Below are 20,856 nucleotides of genomic sequence, written 5' to 3'. Positions count from 1 at the left end.
TATCGAGAGTGTATTGGGAATACACCATTTCTGGAATAACATCTCATCGTGGACAGCGCTCTGGGCGGAGAAAGGTGGTGGATGAACGTGGCCGCCTGTCTCGCATTATTTCAGCCAACCGGAGAGCAACAGTGGCACAAATCACCGACGAGCATTAACATTAGCATTGGCTGAAGCATCTGATGGAAAAAAGCAAGCTTATACAACATCAGCAAAAAAAAAAAAAAAAAAAAAACACCTTCCCATTTCACCCATCTGATCACTCCAAATGTTAGCATTAGCATTAGCATTAGTAGAGGCATATGATGCAAGAAAGCAAGCTTATTCAGCATCAGCCAAAAAAAAAAAAAAAACAACCACTACTCCCATTTCACCCCTCAATTCGTTCGAAATACCTGTCCAGCTGAGCCTTAAATTTGTTTAGGCTATCAACTTCAACAACAAGCGATGGAAGTCTATTCCACAAACCAACTGCCCGCTGGCTAAAGGCGAATTTCCGCACGTCTATCCGACATCCGTCCTTCCTCAATTTGAATTTATGCCCTCTCAGGTGATTATTCTGAGCAATAGGAAGAATTCCATCGGCATTGAGCATGCTCAAGCCATTCAAAGCCTTGTACACCTCTATCAGATCACCTCGGCGATGCCTAGTCTCCAGGCTCTGTAATTTGCAAAACTTAAGCCTTTCTTCGTAAGAGCAACCCTTTGTTCCATTCACTAATCTTGTTGCCCTTCTCTGTACTCGTTCCAGCAGCTCTACATCCTTCTTGAAATGAGGCCTCCAGACCTGTATACAGTACTCAAGGTGTGGCCTGACCAATGCCTTATACAAGGGAATAATCACATCCCTGTCCCTGCTAGAAAAATTCCTGTATATCATTGACAAGACACCATGAGCTACTCTTGCAGCTCGTCTGCACTGCTCAGAGAACTTCATATCTGCCTGCACAATTACCCCCAGGTCCTTTTCATTCTCTACCACTGTCAGCGTAGTACCACAGAGTTGATACGTTGATCTGGGGTTACTGTTTCCCATATGTAGTACTTTACATTTGTCAATGTTAAACTTCATTTGCCACCTCTCAGCCCATCTGCTCAACCTTTCCAGATCCTGTTGCAGCAGCATAGTATCAGTAGTGTCCTTAACAACCCTGCCAACCTTTGTATTTGTATCGTCTGCAAACTTGGACATTAAGCCTGATACACCATCATCAATATCATTTATAAATACAGAAAACAACAATGGACCCAACATGTTTGTCTAGTTCAGCCTTAAATTTATTTAGGCTATCAACTTCCACAACAAGGGATGGAAGTATGTTCCAGCAATCAACTCCGTGCTCTCTAAAGGCAAACTTCCGCACATCTATTCTACAACTGTCTTTCCTCTATTTGAATCTACGCCCCCTCAGATTCTTAGTCTGAGCAAAAGGAAGAATGCTATCAGCATTGAGCCTGCTCAAACCATTCAAGGCCTTATACACCTCCATCAGATCACCATGCAGGTGCTCCAGAAGTTTCAATTTGCATAACTTAAGCCTTTCTTCGCAAGAGAAACCCTTTGTTGCCTTCACAAATCTTGTTTACCTTCTCTGTACTCGTTCTAGCAACTCTACATCCTTCCTAAAATGATACTTCCAGACCTGTACACAGTACTCAAAGTGTGCCTGACCATTGCCTTATACGAGGCGATAATCACCTCCTTGTTTCTGATAGAAAAATTCCTATATATCATTGACAAGACTCCATGACCTGCTGTGGCAGCCCGTCTGCACTGCTCAGCGAACTTCATATTCGACTGCACAATTACCCCCAAGTCTTTTTCATTCTCCACTTCCCTGATTGTAGCACCACCGAGCTGGTACGTTTCTCTTCATTGCGTATGAAGTATTGCGTATGGTTCTTGGTAACCACACGCAATACTTTGCATTTGTCAATGTTAAACTTCAGTAGCCACTTCTCAGCCCATCTGCCAAGCTTTTCTAGATCCTGTTTCAGTAGCATACTGTCTTTACTGTCATTAACAATCCTACCAACCTTTGCATCATCTGCAAACTTGGACATTAAGCCTGATATACCTTCATCGATATCATTGATTAATACACAAAACAACAATGGGCCCAGCACCGAACGTGGGGATCCAATAATGACATTAGTCCATGAAGAGTAGTGTCCATTGATTACCACTCTCTGTTGTCTACCACTTGGCCATCCCTTTATCCATTGTAGCAATTTACCCTTAATACCATACCAATTTGTACAGCAGTCTTCTATCTGCAACAATATCAAAAGCTTTCCTGAAATCCAAGTATATGATATCAAAATTATTCTTTGCATTTAGTTCGTTTGTGACCACATCGTAATATGAAATCAAATTGGTAAGATGAGACCTTCCCTTAACAAACCCATGCTGTGTCTGAACTATTACTGCAGTCCTGAATAGGTGATCCTGCGATGCTTCTTTAACCAGTGACTCCATTATTTTTCCCGGAATAGAAGTTAAACTAACAGGTCTGTAATTATTTATGTCACCCTTTGAACCCCGTTTGTGAAATGGGGATACATTTGCACATCTCCAGTTCATGGGCACTTCCCCTGAATCTAAGGATGCTCTCATAATTATGGTTAATGGTTTGCTTACTTCCACTGCTGCATCCTTGAACGAGGGAGGTGCCAGATACATCTCTACCAAGACCATCAGGCGATCATTAGCCGCAATAGATTATGGGAGCTGCCGGAACACCAGAGTCCCATTGCTAACACCACAACACATGACTCTACGCCTCAACTGGGCGAAAGAACATCGGCATTGGACCATGGTTGATTGGAGACGGGTCCGATGAGTCCTCTTTCCAATTATTTCGAGCTAATGGGAGAGTGCATATCTGGCGGAAACCGCACGAAGCTCTGCACCCGTCATGTCAACAAGGAACTGTTCAGGCAGGTGAACGGTCGATAATGATCTGGGGCGTGTTCAACTGGCGCACGTTGGGACCTCTGGTACATCTAGACGCATCTCTGAACGGTGCAAATTATGTGTCCATCCTTCCGAGCCATCTGCATCCGTTCATGATGATCGTGCACCCACAGGGTAATGGACTCTTCCAGCAGGACAATGCGCCTCCCCACAGAGCCGTGGTGACTAGAACATGGTTCGAAGAGCATTCCGCAGATTTTACCACAATAGAATGGCTACCCCGTTTACTGGACATGAACCCTGTGGAGCATCTTTGGAACGCTGTGGAAAGGTCCGTTCGAGCTTTGGTTTCTCCACCCAAGAGTTATGGACAATAGTGCAGCAAGCATGGATGGAAATATATATAATATTTATTGTATACAAAAGTGATATTATGTACAATATACCCTTCACAGGTGCAATGCCAGGGCTTTTACATTAAATGGTGTACAATAGCCTTGGGGGACGGAGCCCACATCAAGATTCGGGTTCATCCTTCAGGGCCAACAACGGAACCAGTTTCAGATTATTTACAATATATTCATAAAGATATTTTACTTTTGACATTATTTACAATATATTAGACACTATTACGCAGCCCATAATTATTGTGCAGTTTGCCTAGTTGAGATTAGGCGCTTAAGGATCACTCTTTTGTATTTCCGATCCTTGCAAACTTGTAGAGGTCGCCGTCGATTTCTTGAACTGTGGGGGGGGGTGCATCTGCCTGGGAAGAAAACGGTCACTAAGGTCTGTTAGGATGGTCTATGAGCATGTGAGTTAACCTCAGTTCGGGTCGAAATACCTGTGGAACGCTTTTATGAACGCTTTTATGGATGGACTGCCCTTATCCGAGCAAAAGGTGGACCTACGCGTTCTACGTAGGTAGTATCCCATGATTTCTGTTCATTCAGTGTATACGTGTATATAAAAATGCATATTGTGGTCCTTAGGGCAAATAACACAAATATTGCAAGGAATACTGCGAATTACTTAACTTGATCATTTCTTTCAAATGTTGACTTCGACATTACGTAACGAGTCACTGCATTGCAATGAAATTTGCTTGGGATAATCTTTCACCGAGCGGGGGGAGGGAACATTTTGTAATCTGGTGGACGGAGAGGTCTCCAGTGGGGAAAATTTGTTTTAGAGTTGCTGTAGTATAGTGGCGATGCCGTTACAAGTGGCCGTTGACGAGTTTGTCCACCAAGTGGCGGAGATAAAAAAAAACAACCAGTAATTCCTTGGGTAAAGGATCTGGAAAAAGAGGATAATGCGCGCATTAAGAAAATAGAGCTAGAAAATGAAAGGAAAGAAAAATATATCAGTGTTTATCTTTCTGTTGGATTTCTTATTATTGTTATGAACTCTGTTCATTGTTCTGCTCTCAGATACACTCTTCATGGTTACCTGTTGCGTGTCTTGTTATTAATAAAAATAAATAAATAATATATATATATATATATATATATATATATAGGTGGATTGCCAATCACGGACAAGATTTACTACGGATAGAGTTCTTGTGTTCTGCGTTGTTTGCGAAAAGAACGTTCCATGCATGAAAAAATTCCGATTCGAGCAACATGTGGAAACAGCATTTCACATTATGGCCAAGCTAAGGAAAAACGAGCAAAAATTTCTTGATCATTCACTTTTAACTAAGTCATGTACTTCAAAAGAAGATAAGGGTGATTTCAATGGATTTGTGTCTCGCCCTGGCAAGCAGCAATATCGCTTTCGATAAGGTAAATAATCGAATCTTCAAGAATTTGTTTTAAAAAAATTGTAAAAATCAAAATATTCCAGACGAATCTACCTTGAGAAAGAGTTCCATTGATGCTACTTATGACGGTATTATTTGCGAAATTCGTCAAGATATAGAGGAAACTACATTTGGATGTCCGTTGAGCCGCATTTTTGGTGAGGGGTAACAAAGAGTTGCTCACGGTTGCAAGCAACATCGTTTTATGCTAAAAATTTTGATTCTATAAAAGAATTTGTTAGTTCCGTGGATAGTACTCATTCATCGGCTATTGGTAGTGCTAAGGCAATGCTTTCTGATTCCTCGGCCAATAAACATTTATTGTTCATCCGGACCCATTTCAGCTGGTCACCTAGTTGTATAACCGAACTTGAAATGCGGGGACTTTCTTTGAGCAGCGCAATTGGAGAGATGAAAATGTTGAATCGCCAATTCCAATTGTGTCTGGAGGAGAAAAATAAGAGAATACAATAACGGTTTAGAAAAGAACTATCGGGCCTTTACACTTTCAGGAAAATAGAGGAATTTTTAAATGGAAAAGGAAATGAACTTCCATTTCAAGTAGAAGTTCAAAATCTCACATTTATAAACAGAGTCCAGTCACTTCCGTAGAAGCAGAAAGGTCATTCTACTTCTACGGCTCTCAATTTATGTCCAAGATATGAAAGGTCGAATCTTGGACATAAATTAACAACGACCTCTTTGAGAAATATTGTGTATTGTAATTAAACAATTTCCAGGTCTGAGTGAGGGGGGAAAACTTTTAAAAAAGATGTTAAAACTTTCCATAAACATGTTTCATACATGTTAAAGTAATACTGAAGAAAGCATTCGGTCTTACTTTAACTTGTGGAATACAAAGAAATTGTGGTTCAATTAATTGTAGTAAACGAGTAATTGATGTAAAATAATGTAGTGCATACATTAACATTTGTGCGGGTATTTTGGTATATTTTAGTGCATATTCGCTTGCCTATTTGACCTGTTTTTATTGCATATAATCCGATGTCTATCCATTACTTTGCCTTACTATTTTTAATCGAACTCAATCACGGTTGGATGACCAAAGTGCTCTTTTTCTTTCTTTCAAGGTTTCAAAGCAGCCGCTCTGTCTGAAAATTTAATCTTAACTTACTTCCCCATACCGGACCACACCGTGTTTTTCTTTTTCCCTGCATTACCGCCACATTTATTTTCACCATACGAAATATACACTGCTCAACAAAATTAACGGAACAAATTACTTTTCACGAATACAGTAGCACCCGGATAAGAAATTCCCGCATAAAACGTTTTTCCCTGTACTATATTTGGTTTTAAGTCCCAATTTCAGCTCTATATGCTGTAATGTATTATTTTCTCGCGTAAGAAGTTCCCCGGGTAAAAATTTTTCCCACATAAAACGTTCGCGATAAAGTATTATTATTATTATAATGACGTTTTCCCACTTAAAACGTTTTTTTAAGTATAATTGTGCAGTCAGATATGACATTCTCCGAGCAGTGCAGACGGGCTACCAGAGCAGGTCATGCAGTGTTGTCGGTGATATACAGGAATTATGCGAGCAGGGATAAGGAGGTGATTGTCCTCTTATATAAGGCAATGGTCAGACCACACCTTGAGTACTGTATACTGGTCTGGAGGCCTCATTTCAAGAAGGATGTAGAGCTGCTGGAACGAGTACAAAGAAGGGCAACAAGATAGGTGGGTGGAACAAAGAGTTGCTGTTCCCAAGAAAGGCTTAAGTTCTGCAAATTGCAGCGTCTGAAGAGTAGGCACCTGTAAGGTGATCTGATTGAGATGTATAAGGCCTTCAATGGTTTGAGCAAGCTCAATGCTGATGGGATTCTTCCTCTTGCTCAGACTAAGAACCTGAGGGGGGCATAGATTCAAATTGAGGAAAGACAGTTGTAGAATAGATGTGCTGCGGAAGTTTGCCTTTAGCCAGCGGGTGATTGATTGCTGGAACAAACTTTCATTTGTAGTTGTGGAAGTTGATAGCTTAAACAGATTCAAGCTGAACTATACAAGCATTTGGAGTGACCGGATGGGTGAAATGGGAAGGTTATTATTTATTTTATTTTATTTATTTATTTTTTTTTTTGGCTGATGCTGTATAAGTTTGCTTTCTTGCATCATATGCCTCACATTAATGCTAATGCTAATTGCAAGTACCTGTATCCCCTACATAATTTCATGGTCATTAACTTAATCTATATGCTCAACTTAATGACTTAACAGTACAGTACAATAAAATTTTTATAGAAAGAAAATATCAATCAATATCTCACAGAATTCACCTTATACGTTCGGAGTTCAATAAAACCGGAACAAAAACTTAAATTCCGAACGAGACTGCTACTTCCAATTCATTTTCACTCTTTCAGCTAGGCTTTTCTCCTTGGCAAGACAGGCTTCCCTCGTCCGATTCCAAATTTTTTTTTGGCGGTCTATCTCTTCTTCTGGGCTCTTGGACTGGACACTCTCTTCCATGTAGATTTCTTGACTCACACACACCTGCCTCATTCTAGGCGGGAGCGAATCTAGACTCAAGTGCTGCTTCCTACACTATTTAATCTTCCGAAATGCAGCATGCATTTCGAAAGATTAAATCGTAGATCTCTTATCTAAGATTTGAGAGATCTAAGATTTAATAGATTATGATTAAATCTTAGATCTCTCACACTTCTCTCTTTCCGAATTCGAACCCGAACTCACTCTCCTTGAACTCGAACCTCAACAACCCTAACACTCTTTCCGAACCCTATTTTTTTCAGGTGTTTGGATCTCCTCCCTTAGGACTTTCAACCGATCCCACTACTATGCTTAATTTCTGATTCCTTCCCATTTATTAAAACTTAGCACAATCGTCTCCCCCGTGCAACAAAACAAACCTCTCTCTTGCAATTTACTTGTTTTCTTGTTTATTCGCACTCGCATTATAACAATTTAATGTATGCAGAGTGCCTCCAAAAGCAGCTATTTTCGTGCTTTGACAGTTTTGCTAAATGTCTCCAACTTACCTTCTGGCGCGGTTTTCCGACACAAACGCCAGACTGGCCCGACATATTTCTGCCCAGCATAGATCAAAGCGTCCTTTGATCTTTGCGGCATATATCAAAGCGTCCTTATACCTATATCTAACAGTCTCATTGTCTTCCGCTCCTAGTAACCCTCTCTAGCTTGTTCGAGAATTGCCAGTAGAAGCCACTGTTCTGTTTTTCAGTTTACCCTCTTTGAATTACCTGTTACTTCTTGTTTCCATTTCACTGCTATTTACTTCACACATTTATAACCTCCCTATTTTCAAACCTTAATAATTACTATATTCAAACCTTTACTATATTCAAAACTTAATAATTCCCAAATTTCTCTGCCATGAATTTATTTCAGATAAAAAGCATTTGCATTTTATTTGTAAGAGTGTACTCTTACATGTTCTCTGGTCTGTTTGCCTGTTTTGGTGGATAAAAACCAGAATTTCAAAGAGTGAAAATTTTGTTCTCCATGCCTGAGACTGGTTGACTCGGCCAGAGAGTGAAAAAAGCCCAAGAAAGTTGATCGCGTGATTGATGGGATTTTAATCTGGGCCTTTCGACCCGTTGTGATGAACACCGCGATTATAATGATTATAACCACTGTGCTGCCGCAAGGACACGAATAAATGATTTTAACTTTTTTGGCAAATTCGGAACGAGTCCACTTCCTTACGTGATATTTTTTCATCATGATGCGCCATGATGAGCGCCAGAATCGAATTAATGGTGAGAAGAAATCTTTGTCAACTCTTAGGACCCTGTGGTAGGTCCTAAGATTTGGCAAAAGTTTCTTCCTATGGAAGAACGTGAGAAAGGATAGGAAGTGTTAGTCGTATTTTTCGACTCTGCTTGACCTCCGGTTCTACGGAATGATCGAAACGTCTTCCGCAGTAGTACTACATATACAACGTTCGTTTTATTGGCACACATTTTACATATTATGTAAAATGTTTGCCAATAAAACGAACATATTATGTTCGTTTTATTCATATTATTGGCAAACATTTTACATATTATGTAAAATGTTTGCCAATAAAACGAACGTTGTATATGTAGTACTACTGCGGAAGACGTTTCGATCATTCCGTAGAACCGGAGGTCAAGCAGAGTCGAAAAATACGACTAACACTTCCTATCCTTTCTCACGTTCTTCCATAGGAAGAAACTTTTGCCAAATCTTAGGACCTACCACAGGGTCCTAAGAGTTGACAAAGATTTCTTCTCACCATTAATTCGATTCTGGCGCTCATCATGGCGCATCATGATGAAAAAATATCACGTAAGGAAGTGGACTCGTTCCGAATTTGCCAAAAAAGTTAAAATCATTTATTCGTGTCCTTGCGGCAGCACAGTGGTTATAATCATTATAATCGCGGTGTTCATCACAACGGGTCGAAAGGCCCAGATTAAAATCCCATCAATCACGCGATCAACTTTCTTGGGCTTTTTTCACTCTCTGGCCGAGTCAACCAGTCTCAGGCATGGAGAACAAAATTTTCACTCTTTGAAATTCTGGTTTTTATCCACCAAAACAGGCAAACAGAGGCTATGGAAATGAACGCGCACACGATATCCTGTAGATTGTAGCTCGAATCTTGGGGACTGGAGTAACCCAGTTACATCAGTATGGACGTAACAATCAACGCACTTGTTTCCTGCACCGTCTTACGGGAACACATCAGACGTTAATAATCCTACCCCTCTCTTCTCCTCCTCCCCTAAAACAGCTACCGCATGCAGAGCCTGTGACTTACTGAAGGTAGAAGGAAGGATCCTTCGCAAACGGGAATTATTCCTATCTCCATGGAAACGAGGCCATCCATAATGGACGAAACGCGCGCGCACACACACACATATACACAGCGTTTTGGTTTTTTTGCAGCTGTAATGTTGTGTTCTTTGTCGAGTTGTATTAAATGAATAGCTCACATCGACCAGGCAAACTGTTACACCCAACCATTAGGCCTAACAGTTGAAAGATTTACACCCGACTGTTCTGACGCTTTTCGTGGTGTATTTATCAACCGTCGGAGTCCGCGTTCATCCTTATCAGTCGGGAAATTCCTGTCTGCTTCAAGGTAAAGGCTCATAGATGACCTTTACAGATTTCCTGGAAGAGTTGCCTGCCGAGTGATCTATTTCTCCGTGGCGTCCATCTTTCTTCTTGTATCAGATGACTGAGGCCGGCAACTCTAACTTTTTCCTGAAACTTCAACGGCAGACATTTTCGATCCGGAGTTCGTGATTACTGCTCTGTAACCATTGGGGTTATGAAGTACCTTCCAAAGAGTCTTGCTCACGAGCCCAGAGTTCGTTCGTTGCCTGCTGTACAGAGACCCATAGAGGTTCTTTTGCACAGGCCTCCCGGAGAGTTCATGCTGCATTGTGTATTTCTTGCTACTCGCTCTCTTCCACTTGTTGCCACCCGTTACTCATTTGAAAAGGTCTTAGTTATAATTTATGTTTTAATGAGAAACTTATTGAAGTCCCAAGCATAGCCTTTTCCACGGAATTTCCAGTTTCTTTTTATAACTACAAACAGAAGAGCCAGTCTTAGAACAATTTACAGGAGTGGCACACGACCCTCATGTCCTGTGTTCCTTTTTTACTAATCCAAACAACTCCTCTGACTTTCTTTCATTTTTTCTCTCTCCCATTCAGGGTCTTCACGAACTTTTTCCGGTCTAATCCTTCTGATTGCTTCATGGGCCCCCCAGCAACTTGGTCGTTAACTTTTCGAAGGTGGAAGGTGTAGAGGGATCCTTCGTCACCCGTCTGCCGTTGAGTTTCCGCTGTTCTCGTGCGTCACCGAACATTCCAACCCTGGCTCAAGCACTGCGTCGCCTCTTCCATCGGGACAATCCGGAACGTCCAAAAGCGGTAAGTAACTTTATATTAATTCATTTATTTTGCATTAACTAATTTTATATTTATTTATTTTTTTGCATTAACTTATTTTATGTATGTATTTTTATTCAAAACCAATAACAGCGAACCAAGCGAAATAATGTCTCGTGGACACGTGATTCCTTTACTGGCGTGGTTCACCAAATTCTCCGAGTTGGAATACTGATGCGTGAATAGCCAATATAAATACGATTAAATTGGTTCTCGAGAGTTTTAGAACGGGTGAATGGTTTTCAAGCCTCCACACAGATTATCTCGTGTTTTAAGGTTAATCTCGTAATTACAATTAATTACTCTCAATTCGGTAATGATTTTGAACTATTTAACGTCGTACACCGGCCCAACTAACTGCGTAATTTATCTGGATAACGGAAACCAGTTTTTATTACCTAGAAAATACGTAATTCAGAAATAATGAATAATAAAAGTTAGTAAATAAAATTAGTGGAATAGAGTTAAATAAGAGAGCAATAAAATAAAAAGAAAAACTCTTTCCACGCTCTTTAATTATTGGATATGAAGCCCCTTGTCTTACAGCTCGTTTTCAGTTAAAATCATTGCCTGAAAAGTAGATACTTTTCTGTTGTGAGTTTTCACAGAGATGTGGGTGTGGGAAGGGAGCATTCATGAGCACAAAAACCCGGGTTGGAGGCGGGGTTCGTGACAAGAAGTCACGACCGCTGGTTTAAGCGTTATCGACTGATATGGAACTGCGGAGAATTGCGATTTAAGCTTAAGCAAAGCGAATCAAATTTTTCTGAATAATTGATGGCGGATCAGTTAAACTACATCGGCTTTCTTCAAAGCCTCCTCCAGTTACTTATATTTTATTCCCACCGACCAGCAGGGACCATTTATGGCAATGAGCCTTGTAAAGGACACACGCTTCGCTTTAAATACGTTATTAATCAAATTCATTCAGTCCGCCGACTGCAGTACTCAAAACATGTTAGCAACCATCAATCAGATTACCCGAAGGACAAGCATTTTATTGATTTATGGTGCTCGTAGTCGTACTTTTGCGAGGGAAGAACCCCTCGAGAGGTTTGGACTCTTCCAGTCGAAGAAACTGAACATGAATCTACAAATGACCTTACTGTATTCATTATGAACGGAGTCAATGGCGCCATACAGATTACTTGTGGTTCCAGCAGGTCCCGTGTACGTAATTATGCACGCAATGAAGAGCTTTTTGTCCTCAGAGATCCAGAATTTTCGTAAGCGAAAATTTTGGATCTTTGAGACTCACCACGGCATATTATAGACTAAATGGTTTATATTCATTTATATTTCTGACATTTTCACATGTTCATGTAACTTGTAAACCGATGAGCCAAAACATTATGACCACCTACCGAATATGATATTGATCCTCCACGTGCAGCCAAAACAGCTCGTACCCGGCGAGGCATGGACGCTACAAGATTTCTAAACCTGTCTTGTGGTAGTTGGTACCAACACGTGACCAACAGATCCTTTAACTCCTGTAAGTTCCGTGGTTGAGACGCCGCAGATCGGAGTTGCTGTTCCAACACAAGCCACAGACGCTCGATGGGATTGATGTCCGAGGAATTTGGACGGTAATACCTGGAAGTCTTCCTCATGTTCCGCGAACCAGTGTCGAACAATCCGGGTGGTGTGGCATGGCGCATTATCCTGCTGAAAGAAGGCACCTGCAGAGGGGAAGACAGCTGCCATGTAAAGGTGTACCTGAGCAGAAATTATGTTTAGGTAAAGGGTAAAGTGTGTTTACGGTTAAGCGGCACCAGGGATTACCCCCATCCCCGCATAGTTAGCATTGTTGTGTGATACAGTACGCTGTAAAGGCCAGAGATTTAAAAGTGTGTGGATTATGGGTTGTGTGATGTCATGTACCATTGTTCCTCTGGCCATTTAGCCGCCAGACCTCTGCTGAGGCCCGACGTTGCCCACACTTCGTCCCGTGGAGGCACACCAGGTACCCAGTGGTTAAAACTTGCTCTGGCAGGTCCTGCCACCTAATTTCCTGAGATTTCAGTGGCTAGGACAAAAAAAAAAAAAAAAAAAAAATGATAATTTAACGTTCCATTGCGAGGGGACAGCCCTTTAGATATGAGATGCCATAAAATGGGCGAAAACGTTTATGAAAAATTAAATTTTGGCATGTGGGCCATATGCTTTGTTGCAGAAAGACAGGGGAAGAAGACTGAAAGCTGGGGGAGAAAGATGGAAAGATGGTCAATAGAGGCGACCTCAGGCAGATGTGAGTGGGGCATACCCATGCCCTACCAGAGGAAAAAGATGGGGCGGCAAAGTGGGGAAGACACAGCAGAGACTTCCCCACAGACGCCAGGTAGGTGGTAGGTTTTGATGTTTGGTAGGTGGTAGGTAGGTGTAAAGTGTATTTAGTGTCAAACGGCACCAGTGGTTTCCCCCATCTCCGTGTTGCTTTCATTGTGGGTGTAACAGTTCACTGTAAAGGCCAGAGATTTAAAAGTGTATGGATCATGTATTGTATATGTGTAATGTTGTACCGTTGTTCTTCTGGCCGTTTAGCCGCAGGACCCCTAATGGGACCCAACATTGCCCACACTTGGTCTTGTGGAGGCAGACCAGGTTTACTCTGGCAGGCCCTACCACCTAGTTTCCTGAGATTTCAGTGGCTAGGGCCTTTTTTCTCCTGGTGAGGCATGGGCATGCCTCACCAGGAGAAAAAAGGAGCAGCATGGAGGGGGGAGACAGATAGTTGTCTCTCCCTCCCTGCCAGGGAGTGTGAATTAAAGCGAGCCAGGCTAGGGCCCGGTTTGGATCGCACATTGGCACGTTGTCAACAAGGTTCATTGTCCTATGTTGGTAGTTGGTCTGAATCTTGTGGTTGTCACATCAGGTCTAATGTCATACTTCAGACGATGGTCTCGTTCTTGTGCTTGGTCTCATCCGTGTTGTCGGTCACATTCAAGCGGTGTCGTGTCCACTATTACTATAGGTCCACTTCCCTGGGATACGGCATTGGGTTTTCTTTTCATTGTTGTCTATTTCTTGTTACTGCTGCGGCTCTTCTTCTTATGAAGAGGTCTTGTGCATACTTTGTGAAGACCTTTTACTCCTCACAGGAGTCCAGGAGGTGGCTTTCTCGGTCCTGAGGTATATAAGCAAGCTGTGAGATGAAGTTCCCGTGCAGGTCCTTGTAATTTTGGCATTGGTACATCAGGTGATGCCATGTCTCTTTCCCCACATGAGCATTGTGGGTCCTCAAGCAGTTTGAGTGCTACAAGTTTGTCATTGAACGGTCCGTGGCCCATTATAAAATATGGTGAGTATAGTCCTGGTTGGAACCAGGGTGGTGATCTCGGATAGAATTTTTCGACATTAGGTACGAACTTTCGTGTTGTCTCTCCTTTGGTTGAGGTTGTCCAATGGTTTGGCATTCCTGTTTCAGATGAATCACCAGGCGATGTCATGGCCAATTCTTTTCTGCTGTCTTGCCGTTTGCGGGTACCGTGGTGAAACCATGAATGTCATTGACACTCCTTTTGACAAGTGATAGAGCAGGCTGCATCTTACAATCTCCAGGTCCAGAGGAAAGGCCCCTGCCAGGACCTGCAGTGCCTGTGTACTGGCAGTATTACATGCTCGGGTCATTTCTAGGAGTATTGTTCTTTGAATCGAGTCCAGAATTCTTTTGTTTACTGCCATCGTTGTTTTATGATATCAGATTGCGACCGCGTAGCAGATCATTGGTAGGAAGGTTGCTTTGTAGTATAGAGAGAGTGATCTCTTATCGAGGCCCTAGTCACGCCTGGAAATCCTGGAAACCAGAGCTGTGTATCTTCTGATTTTAATTCTTAAGTGTTTCAGATGTTGTTGGAAGGAGAGGTTGTTATCGAGTATGACTCCGAGGTATCTCATCTGTGTAGCCAGCTGTACAGTTGTTCTATTTATTTTGCTCTGTGATGGTCTTCTAATATTCAGTGTTCCTTTGAGCAGGATGGGTGTAGTTTTCTCAAGTGAACTCTGTGCATGATTCGCGGTGGTCCAATTTTGAAGAATCATTAGGGCGTTGTTTGCCCGAACTTCTAGTTGGGCCCTTGTGTCGGCTTTCACCATCAGGACAAGGTGGTCTGTGAATTCCTAGTTCCGAACCTCCCCCAGGTCAGTGTTAAGTTGGCGCTTAGACAGGGCTCCTCAGTTAAGTGGTTTACTTTTGGATAGTGCTTTTAAATATTTGATTTATTTAAATATTGTTGGATTATTTTGTTATAGGTTTTCCTGTAACTGTTTGATTTTAATAATATTATAGATATAATTTTTTAAAGTTACTTTCATTGATATTTATTTAATTTTATAATGGTTGTTACGAGATCTGCCTTAAACACGTCACAGGGTATCGTGACTCACACGGAAATAGCAGATGGCGATTTACGGGTGAGTCATGATTTAATCCGTTGTGGAACCTGTGGAATGTTTTCCAAGGTCGACCTGGTGACTAATCCTACCTCACCTGGGGATTCTTTTCTTTGTGATCGATGTAAGGAGTGCACCGATCTTAAATTACAATTTGGTGCACTGATGGAACAATTTGAGTCCCTGAAAAAACGAGTGCTTGCCCTCGAAAATAATGCTTCTGGGAGCTCGTCAGGGACTCAAAACTCCAGCAATCTACCAAGTGATGCACACCCGATTCGAGCCTCAAAACAGAAAAACCAAGTGCAAACTACCCTGGTTAGAAAGGACATTGTTTTATTAGGAGACTCCATTGTCAGGGAAACGGGGAATATTTTTTGTAATAAAGATAGGTGGAGCAGAACCAGGGTATGTCTGCCGGGAGCAACTATTGATGATGTCACCAACAGACTGTCAGATTTTAAAGGGGGTAAAGAAAATATTATTATTCATGTGGGGACAAACGATATTAAACGTACACGATCTGACGATTTGTTGGAAAAATACAGGACCATGCTGAGGAAATGTCGCGAGCTAGGCCATAATGTCTATGTGTCTGCAATTCTGCCCAGACACGATAGGAGGGATTATATGTTAAGAGCCTTGTGGATTAACTCAAGACTTGAAGGAATCTCCAAGGCTTTAGGGGGTAAATTTCTATCAGCATGGCCCACACTTGTAGGTAGAAGGAATTTGTTTTGTAGAGACGGGATACACTTAAACAAAGGTGGTGCAAAAGTTTTTGCCAGTATTATTGAGGATACCTTAAAGGCTCAGGGAAACTGCTAGTTAGGGGGGATGTGGGTAATACTGACACGCGTTTATCTGATAATATTGGTCAATGTAACTCTTGCACATACCTTAAGAGTTCTTATCTGTTACCCCAACTGGACGTATTATCTAGATGTTCTGGGGGCAAAGACGTTTCACGTGAGCAGGTAGCTAATATCAGGGAAGAGAGCCTAAAAAACTTCAAGGGTTGTGTTAGGGTTGTTAAATATACAAGAACAGTAAATCTTAATTGTTTATACAGTAACGTTAGAAGTGTCGTCAATAAAATGAGCGAATTCGAACTGCTGGTTAAAACAAGTAACGCGGACATAATAGGGCTTACGGAGACGTGGTGCCACCCGGAAATTGGGGATGATGAGTTTCAGTACGGCTTGTATAATGTATTTAGGAAGGATAGAGTAGATAGAAGGGGTGGTGGGGTAATGCTTCTTATCAGAAGCAGCCTGGGTGCGACGATAGCTTTCCCAGATTCAGATATTTCACATGCTAGTATAGAGTCTGTATGGTGTGAGATAGTTGGAAACAAAGGTACAATGCGAGTAGGCGTAATCTACAGACCAGGTGATTGTGAAGACTATGACAAAAGCCTCTACATGCAAATGGAATGGGCAAGTAAGCGTCAATGCCTTATTATGGGTGATTTCAATTTGCCTCTAATTGATTGGAGTAAATGGGAAGGAAACTCGACATGGGGAACAAAATTTTTAAATCAACTAGATGACTGTTATTTGTATCAACATATCAGGGAAAGTACTAGAGAAAAGAATATCCTAGACCTCATCATCACACATGAATCAGATGACATAACAGGGCTGACAGTAGAGGAACCAGTAGCAGGAAGTGATCACGGAGTTCTACGGTGGATGATGACGAGAGAGGTAGCAGAAGTAAAAGGCAAAGGAATGGGTTTTAATTTCAGAAAAGGAAATTACGATGCCTTAAGGTAGGTACTACATGGCCTCTATTAACTGGGTAGATATCGCGCAGAGAATGAATACAATTGAACTGTGGTACGCTTTTAAAACATTAATCACAGATGCCTTGAATGCGTATATACCATTAAAAAAATACTCCACGAGAAGGGTTCCAAGTTGGATGAATAGTGAAGTTGCCACATTACTTGAGCAGAAAAAGGTGGCATGGAAACGTTACAGAGCAATAAAAAGTACTGAAGCCTATAACAGCTACAAGGTGATGTGTAATAGAGCCACAGAAAAGGTTCGACAGGCAAAGGCAGTTTATGAGAAATCACTAGCAAACAGAGCAAAGAGGGGGGATAAAGAATTCTTCACATATATAAATGCCAAGAAGAGCAGGACAAACCAGATCGGACCTTTACGTAAGGGAAAGGGGATAGTAATAAATACACCAGCTGCCGTTGCAGATGAACTCAACAGTTATTTTGCATCGATATTTACAAATGAAAAGCCTTTTGTGGCAAAGGGAAATTGTGGGAGCGAAGTTAAAAAATATGTAATTAATGATATTGAAATTTCGCAAGATTATTTAATGAAAAAACTTTCAAGCCTACAGACTAGTAAGGCTCCTGGAGTTGATGGAATATACCCTATAATCTTGAGAGAGGCGGCAAGCGAGTGCATTGAACCACTGAGGCTGGTTATGCGAGCATCACTAGACTCTGGGGAGATTCCCTTGGATTGGAAAAGTGCAAATGTATCTCCCATACATAAGGGTGGCTCTAAAAGTGAAGTGGGAAATTATCGACCTGTCAGTCTGACTTCAGTAGTAGGGAAAATCATGGAGGCATTGATCAAGGGTGGAATTCAGGATCATTTGGATCGAATTGAAATTCTCAAGGATACTCAGCATGGTTTTGTAAAGGGAAAATCATGTTTAACAAATCTGGTTCGCTATTTCGAAAGGGTCACTCACGAGCTGGATTTAGGAAATAATTTCGACATTGTTTATTTAGATTTCAGCAAAGCTTTTGACTCAGTCCCACATGAGCGGTTGCTTTATAAGCTGGAACAGGTTGGAATCACTGGGAAAATCCTTAGATGGATAGAAGGATGGCTTCAGGGCAGGAGGCAGAGGGTTGTGATAAATGGCTATTCCTCAGATTGGGTTGATGTAAGAAGTGGGGTTCCCCAAGGATCAGTATTAGGACCACTGTTGTTTTTAATTTTCATAAACGACATTGATGAAGGGAAAGAGGGCGTGATGTCTAAATTTGCAGATGATGTTAAAATTGGTAGAGTAGTTAATGATCACTGTCAAGCTGAGCTTCTTCAGAGAGACCTAGATAGACTTCAAGAATGGTCAGAAAAATGGCAGCTGTGCTTTAATCCAACAAAGTGTAAGGTATTACACCTGGGAAACAGTAATCCCAAAATAACTTATTCACTTGGTGGAGTTCAACTAAACCCAGTACTGGAGGAAAGGGACTTGGGTGTTACGATACGGTCAGACATGAAATTCTCTGAGCATTGTAAACAGGTTGCAAGGAAGGCCCATGGTGTCCTATCGATGATCTATCGAACTTTTGCAAGTAGAGATAGGGACGTGATAATCCCATTATATAAGGCCTATGTTAGACCACACTTGGAATACTGTGTTCAAGTATGGAGACCGCACCTAAAGAAAGACATCGAGCTTCTTGAAAGGGTGCAAAGAAGGGTAACTCGCCTGGTGAGATCGGCAAAAGGGCGTCCTTATGAAGAAAGACTTCGAATATGTGGGTTGCAGAGTTTGGAAACTAGACACCTTAGAGGAGATTTGATTGAGGTGTTTAAGGCTCTGAGAGGCATCAGTAAAATGAATGAGGACAAAATTTTCAAGATTATAAATGATGCTAGAACTAGGGGACATAAATTCAAGTTACGCGGGGAAATGTTTAGATTGGACTGCAGGAAGTTTTATTTTAGCCAACGAGTTATAAATTACTGGAATAAGTTGCCTTCATGGGTGGTGGAGGCCGACAGTTTGGGGAAATTCAAAGGTCATCTGGATAGTACTTTCGGGTAAAGGAAGCGCATAGGATGATAGGATTAATTTCCTTTTTATTTAATTTTTAATTTCATTTTATATTTTTATTTATTTATTAATTATTATTATTTATTTATTTAATTTTTGTTTTTATCATTGTTTTGTTCGGATTTTTTTTTTTTTTTTTTTGGCTGGGGCAGCATAAGCCATAGGCTTTCTTGCACCATACGGCCGTTACTAATACTAATACTAATACTAATACTAAGTCGTGGAAGACCATATTCCACAGGAGTGGGCCCAGCACAAACCCCTGTGGACTGTTTTAATGAGCCTTTGGTAGGGTGTTACAACTTAAATCTTCCGTTGCGAAAGATATGTCTTTATGTTGTTGTAAAGGTTAATCGGTACATTCGCCGTCCGTAGTCTGCCGAGGACGCTCCGCCACCAAAGGGAGTTGGACGCCCCAGCAAAATCCACTGCAATCACCAAAAAAATAGATGGTTTGGCATTCGCTTGCAGCTGCAAGTAGGTTTCTCATTGCTTCAGTTGTAGACAGGCCTGTTTTGAAGCGATACTGATTGGCTGCTTCAAGGTTTGCCGCTGAGTAGTGTTGTTGGGTTTGTTTGTTTGTTATTTGGTTGTTAGGAGCATTAGCAACTAAGGCCATATTGCTCCGGGAATATGCGGTGGTCATTCCCTTGACCTTTCCGCATCCTCCGTATTTGGTGGTGACGGGCTCGATCCCCGGTCTAATCAAGAAGCGTGTGCTACGCACTGCTGCTCCTTCCCACCTGGCTACGGAGGCACCTAATGTTGTTGGGTGCGTTTGTGCAAGAATCTCTCCCATACAATTTACTCAGCACTGATAGCAATGCTATGTGTCTGTATGATCTTGGTAATTCCGGATTCTTGCTCGGGTTTTTCAATATTAGCTTCAAGCCTGCCGCTCTCCAGTCCATGGGAAAGTATCCATGTTCCAGGCAGCAATTGTACAGCTTGAGTAGGAGATCCGGGATCAGCTTGGCCACTCGCTTCACTATCTCTGGCTCCAACATATCTTTTTCTGGACACTTCTTTGGTCTGATTTAAATAAATAAATAAATTTTCTGTTTATACTCCGGCACGACAACCAAGTCAGTAGAGTTTACAATAAATCGTCAATACAAATATTTATCATATTTAGTAGTCACGGGCTTGAACCCCGGTCCGCTCAAGGAACGCGTGCTATGCACTCTCGCTCCTGACCACTGGGCTACGTCAGGCCTGCTGCTTAGCACAAGAGTTCTTCTCAGGTAAGTGGCTGTTCTCAGGTTTCTGTGTAATATTCTTCATTATCCTGGCACGGTTGGAGTTGCACTTCAGTGTTGGGGTTTGCGGGTTCTTTGTAGATACAGTTCAGTATATTTTAAATTGATTGTTCCCATGTTGTTGTTGAAAGGCCCTGCAATGTTCTTGTGATAGTGAGGACCTCGCCTCTGGGGAGTTTATTGGTGGTGATCTTATATACCACCCCCCAGGGGTCCGCATTTCCAGTTGTGGAGACGAACTGCTGCCACGTTTTCCTTTTTTGCTCTTCTTTATTTTGTCCGTGTATTGGTTTCGGACCTATCTGTATTGCTGCCTCAGTGTGTTCACTTCCACGGCTGGCCACGTTCTGCGGGCATGTTGAAATTCTTTTCTCCTTTTAATGACTTTCCTTTGCAGGGCCTGGATCTCCTAGTTCCATCAGGGTGTCGCTCCTGGCGTGGGGTTTTTCCTTTTAATGGCTGCTGAGCTGACATCAGTAATGAGGTTTGTAATTTTACGTTGGCGGTATCAGGGTCATCTGTGTGTCCTATCTCCGTCTGCAGCGAGGAAGTCGCGGCAGTGAGTGTTTCAGCGAAGGTGTTCCAGTCAGCTTTGTTGACTGCTTATCTGTTCATGACTTGTTTTAGGATTCGTGTTCTGGTTAGTGTTCTTGAGATCCGGAAGGAGATGATGCGGTGATCTGAGGTTGTCCAGGAGTCCTCTACTCTCCACTCGGTGAT

At 41.8% G+C, this 20,856-nt stretch overlaps 1 protein-coding gene across 1 annotated transcript in view; it reads left to right on the top strand.

Annotated features, from left to right (window-relative positions):
- The window catches only part of LOC150082410 (calcium-binding protein E63-1-like), a 121,780-nt gene that overhangs the window by 16,239 nt on the left and 84,685 nt on the right, over positions 1–20,856 (top strand). Inside the window, exon 2 of the mRNA XM_090380555.1 lies at positions 10,424–10,642. The gene's annotated coding sequence lies outside the window, so the exon portion shown is untranslated. The remainder of the gene's footprint in view (positions 1–10,423; positions 10,643–20,856) is intronic.

This window comes from Mastigoproctus giganteus, chromosome 8 (genome assembly GCF_048544385.1).
Source record: "Mastigoproctus giganteus isolate SK-2022 chromosome 8, ASM4854438v1, whole genome shotgun sequence".
Lineage (NCBI taxonomy): Eukaryota > Metazoa > Arthropoda > Arachnida > Uropygi > Thelyphonidae > Mastigoproctus > Mastigoproctus giganteus.
The sequence above is the reverse complement of the archived record's forward strand: the minus strand, read 5'-3'. Positions and strand labels throughout refer to the sequence as shown.